A 6,193-nucleotide genomic window follows, 5' to 3' on the forward strand; every position below is an offset into this window, starting at 1 on the left:
TCTCTAATAAATAAAATAAGATCTTTAAAAAAATACCCTTGGATTCAAACCTCAGAACTATTTGTGCATATGAAAACGCAAACCCTAGAATGGGTCACAAAATCACAACTTTCAATCTTTAAAAGATTTACATACAACACAGTGATGTAGGCATAGGAAGCCCTCAGTGTATCTTTTCCCAGTGAATGAAACCAAGCTTTCTGCTTTGTGATTGCATCTTCTCTGATATCCTGTCACTTGACTTTGGCATACCTGAGAAACCCATGTTGTCACTTCCTTCAATATAGCCTGCGCTCAATCTGATTGTAACTTTTGTAAAGTCTTTGCTTTGCTTTTCTAATGTGTGTGCCTTTCTTTATATTTTAATCTTTTTCTTCTATTCTGCATAGCTTGGAACTTTTTATATTGTTTTGGGAAAGAGAGGGTGTCTATTTTCCATTTCTTAGTTTCTGGCTTATTATTTTGCAAGTTTAACCATCACAGCCTATGAGAGGATGCCCTTTACTTCATATTCCCACCGAGCCTCGTACATATACCTTATAGTAAGTTCACAGTGGATTAAACCTGATCTGTATTATCTTCCTGTCAAGTATGATGTGATGTGTAAATTTTCATATTGTGCCGTCACTAAGCATAAGCCATTGTTTTCTTTTATACATATTAACTCCCACACATCACAAGAATGGAATCCTGTTATCTCGTGCTGGCTGGGAATATTGTGGCAGCTGGGAGTTTTGTATGTGTTATACCTCAAGTTGTCTTGTTTCTTGTCAAATGTTTTGTCTAGTGCTCATACTTGTGACAATGTTTTTAAAGCTCTTTTCCGGATATTTTGTCATGGATCTGATAATTTTTCAGAGAATTAAAAACTTTTAACCCTTTGGTTCGTTAACCAGACAACCCCATTTACCATGTTCTCTCTGGGTGTATGCCCCTACATGACAAATTCCCATCTATTGGAGAGATATCCTGGTATCCTTTGAAACTCTAGCATGGAAAAAAATAGTAAAAGTGAAAGGAACTTTTGGTTTCTGGATAAACACGTATGTCACTTAGCTTACCTAAACAGGATATGAGTAGTACTGATTTTGTTCTGGAAGCTTCAATACTGAAAAAAAAAAAAAAAAGAAGCTTCAATACTAATTTTACTGGCAAGCAAAGAAATTAAAAGTAAGAGAACTGAAAACTTAATTCTTCCTGGGATTTCCTCTTCGGGTTTTCTCATAGGTTGTAGCTAAGATACAATAGAGCTTAGTTTCAGGAAATTATAACAACGTAGTATAATTTTTGAGTAAGCGTTAAACCAGGTAGTGATATAGCTTATGTCAGTTTTTAGGGTTTTTTTTTTTTAAATACTTCAAAGAGAAATCCGGTGTAGCTCTTTCTTTCCTATCAACTACTGCAAAGGTCCTAGGACATATTGTTACTCTTCCTGTCTCCTTCACACTATAGGGTTGGGCTGCAGAAGAGAAAAAGCAGCCTTCCAGGCTCTTCCCTCCAAATCCACATTCTCAGCATTCAGTTCTCCTACTGTATCCTTTCCATCCTGCCATCCACCTTGTTCATAATAAAGAAGTCCTGATGGAAAAGCTGGTAAGCTGGTAACACGTATATAAACTGAAATTCCCAGATTTGTTTGGAACATGGTGCTCACTGGAGGAGTGGAAAATCAATTGGAAACAATAAATAGGGACAGCAGAGAGAGTAAACAAAATGTGGAAGGGCGAGGCTTGTCCTGATGAGTGACTAAGTAGGCAGTTTCCTGTGAGCCCTTCAAAGAATGATCTTTAAAAAACTGTTCCCCATTAGCTCTTAACTGCAAAGCAGACCAATTTATTTGAAAAAAAAATGCTGATAATTAAATCAAGCACAAATATATGTGGTTTACTTTTAAAGTGCAAGAGACTATGTTGGTCCAGTATAGGACCAAAATGAAAGGGGACGTCTTCTTCTAAACTTAAGAAAAGTAACTTATACTCATTTATATCCATGTAGAGCCCTTATCTATAAATTATATCCATACTCTGGATCCTTTAGGCATTGCACAAAATATAAATTGATTTCTTTCATTAACTATCGTTTAGATTTATAATAGAATGACACCTGTTACAATTTTTTTTTAAAGATTTTATTTATTTATTTGAGAGAGAGAGTGAGAGAGAGAAAGAGCACAAGAGGGGGGAGTGGGAGAGGGAGAAGCAGACTCCCTGCTGAGCAGGTAGCCTGATGCGGGACTCAATCCCGGGACTCCAGGATCATGACCTGAGCCGAAGGCAGTCGCTTAACCGACTGAGCCACCCAGGCGCCCTGTTACAATTTTTAAATGTCCCATATGCCTCAGGTGCTCAGCACCACCAGTAAGCTCGTTGCTGTTCGGTGTCTATCCGTGTTTTCTCTGCAAGTTAAATGTACATTCCAGAAGAACGGATGGCAATTTACTCTTCTCTTTCCCCTCTACTCCCCAACTCCATGCTCTGACCTTAACTGATGCTTAATAAATACTGAATTGATTGGGCTAAATGAATGTGTGAGAAGTCCATAGAAGTTGCCATGGAATTACAAATCTCAAACTTTTTGTGGGTAGAAATCCATGCTCACTGGAAAGAGCATGGGGAATCTTGAAATGAGCTCTTTGCTCAGCAAGGTATAGCAACCTGACCTTGAGCTTTGGTTTCTTTACTTCTCTGAACTTCAGTTTCTTCAACAAAATGAGAGTAATAATAAGTACCTTGGGATTATTGCAAAGATTAGGGATAAGTGAATGGCATGCGGGTGGCCCACAGCCTTGAATTCATGAAGCTATTATTCCCACTTTAACCAACTGAGCCACCCAGGCACCGCTGCTATTATTCCCACTTTAAAGATGAGGAGGTGGAGGGTCAGCGTTGATGCAATTCTCCCATTATCACACCACCAGTAAACGCCAGACTTTGCCTGACTCGGTATACAGTGCTTAGAGATTCCTTATATCACACTCACTTTTTAGAAAGGTCATTCACATTCAGAAAGTGAATATGAGGGGGACAAAAATAGATTAGTAAAATAGTACCTTTCAAATGTGAAAATAGTACCTTTCAAATGTTTTGGCCATGGGCCACAGTGTTACATTGTAAGCCCCGAACACATACAACTATAAAAACAGTTGGACTTTACTGCATGTACTACTACTCCATTCTGTTTTATTTCACGTTTAAAAAAATCTGGTTATGGGGGGTCGGGCAGCGGGCCTGGGGAGGTGGTTGGGGTGCAAGGGATGAATGAACTCAGGCAGGGGTCACCTTTTCATGGCCTCAGTCCCCTCATCTGGTTGTGGTCCTTGCCCTGGTGGTCTCACTGGGCCCCGGGGAGCTGACACTGTCCCCCACGTGGCCACAGGCCTGTAGGCCCAGCCTACCAGGAATGGCAGGCCAGTGGATCTGGAGAACACGAAAGGGTCCCCTGCCCCAGGAAAGCAGTACCTTTGCTGGGGATGCTTGTTTGCCTGGTCCTCTGCAGGACAGGAAGAAATTGAGACAAGTGGAAGGCTATTTTCTCTGAGGCCACAAAGCAGGTAACAAAAGCAGGTGGTCAGAAATGCAAATAGTGTGGAGGAGTAGACTGGGGAAAGCCCTTGAGATACAGTGGTGAACCTCCCTCCCCACACACACACACACACACACAGTTGCCGCTCTCTTGGAGCTCAGCTGCAACAACCGAGAAAACAACTAAGTGAGATATGGAGGTCACAAGACAACACTAAAGGGCCGGGAAGCTTAAGGAACATCAAGTCTGGATGTTTTATCTTAAGCCAAGTCGATGTTGGAGACCCCACAGGCCAGTCATGGAAGCTATACCCTATGCTCATTGCTCTCAAGCACTAGTGAAATCTGATGAGCTAATGGTAGAGAGGCAAGGAATGACTCCTGTCCAAAGTCAGAGTTTGCTTCAGGAAGGGGAAAGAGTTGAGGGGGGGCATGATCATTGGACTCACTGACATTGGAAGAAATTTCACAGTGAATGAAAAACTTAGCTCCTGCCCAGACCATGGAACTGGACTAACTTGAAGTAAGAGTATCTATTTCAAATCCAAGATGATTGCTAGAGTGAATATGTAGACAGGGCAAAAGGATTTATTCCAGGTAGCAAAGGAGCAGAAGACACGAGGAGTATGGCTGCTGGAGAGTAACACTGCAGAGAAACAGTCTTTCATAACCACGTTGGATGTATAAATCATAGTAAAACTAAGTTGCCACTGAATTTGAGAAGGCTACCCACTAAGTGCTATTCATATACAACATTTCTCTGCTCAGGTTAGGTGTATCAGAGCAGAGACTGGCTTTCTGTGTTAGATGTTTCTTTGTGCTTATTGGAAATGTTTTGAGTATTTTGACCTTTACAAAAGAAGAAGAAAAAGGAAAGCCTGCCAGTAAATGTTTCTGTGTTGCTGCTAATTTGATCCTGCTAATTTCTGGATTGTATAAAGGAGTAAGCTTAAGATTTTATTAAAAGCTTGTTATCCCCAGTACATTGATTTGATGCCTCACTAAGGGGTCACAAACCACACTTTGAAAAATACTTAATTAGGTGATTGTTACAGTAATCCATATAAGAGAAGATGATAGGTACAACTAAAGCATTAGCAGTAGGAATGAGAGAAAAAAATGCAATAATTATTTGGGTAGAATCAACATGTCCTTAAGATTGAAGGGAGAAGAAAGTGAGGAGGTTGCCAGGTTGAGTAATCTGTTTCCATTCATTGGATAGAGAGCAGTGAAGGAAAAGCTGTTTGATGGAGAATAAAGTCTGCTTTGGAAATAGTGTGTGATGCCCGGGAGGACAGGGATGCGGGGGGGGGGGGGGTGGTATCTAGATGAGATGCCTAGTAAGCAGTTAGAAGTGTGAGTTGGAGATGACAAGAGAAATCAGCTGAAGGGATAGATTCATTGGTATGTCGATGGTAGTTGAAATCACAACAATGGACTAGACTACCCAGGGGACGAGTGGGAAAGGTGGGCCAAGAGCAGAACTCAGACAACTAGCTGAAAGAAAGGTGGAGGGAGAAAAGGAAGAGAGGGGATGGGGAAACCTTATAGAGCTAGAACGCAAGAGAGGAAGGCCTTTGAATACCCTTTAGTTACCTGTGCTGGGTTATTGCATGTTGTCAATGGCACCCAGGCACCATAGAGTATGGATGGAAGAAGGCGACCGGCAGCATGATATACTGAAGCATGCTGGTACAGGAGTACGAGGTAGTCCCAAGACAACCTTCACTTTGGCCGATAGGTTTCTCCTCTGTATGAAATGAGAGCATTGAGCTAGATGCTCTCTGTGGTGTTTAATGTGGAGCAGAGGTGGGTGGGTTGAGAGTATGAGAAGATATGAAAATTAACCCATTCATCACTCAACAAATATTCATTGAGTTCTTGTGATGTTCAGTTACCGTTTTAGCCACAGAGACATGCTGATGAACCAGATAGACTATGAAAGCTGATGCTGAGTAAGGGAAGCAGCTCATATCATGGAAACAATTTAAGTTAATAGTGTATTTTCTAGTATTGATAAAAACTATGAAAGAAGTATAAAATGGATAAGGGTGACATAGGGTGATTTGGGCAGACTTCTTTACGTAGCTGTGATGAATAAAGTAAGGATGCCTTTAATGCAAAGGACTTGCTGAAGAGCATTCCTGGGAAGTACAAAGGTCTGCACCGGGAGTGACTTGCATGGGGCGCCTGGGTGGCTCAGTCAATTAAGCATCCGACTCTTGATTTCGGCTCAGGTCATGATGTCAGGGTTGTGAGATCAAGCCCGGAGTCAGGCTCTGTGCTGGGTATGGAGACTGCTTGAGATTCTCTCTCTCCCTCTCCCTCTGCCCCTCTCCAATGCTCCCCCAATCTAGGAAAAAAAAAAAAAAAAAAGAGCAACTAGCATATCTGAGAACCAGTAGAAAGGGAAAAATAAAATGAAGCTAGCACAAAGAGTGAGCTGTAGGATGAGTTATCAGCAGAAGCCAGCCCAGCTTGAACATCGTTGACCACAGTAAGGACTTTAGATTTCCTTTGTGGCTGGGAAACTATTGGAACGTTTTGTAGAGGTTAATGACTTGATCTGATTTATATTTTTTAAAGTTCACTTTGGTAGCTGTGTAGCCGAAAGATGGTTGAAAATAAAAGCAGGGAAACTGGGTAGAGGTCAGTGGTTTCGGTAATCCAGG

The sequence above is a fragment of the Neomonachus schauinslandi genome, chromosome 4 (genome assembly GCF_002201575.2).
Source record: "Neomonachus schauinslandi chromosome 4, ASM220157v2, whole genome shotgun sequence".
Lineage (NCBI taxonomy): Eukaryota > Metazoa > Chordata > Mammalia > Carnivora > Phocidae > Neomonachus > Neomonachus schauinslandi.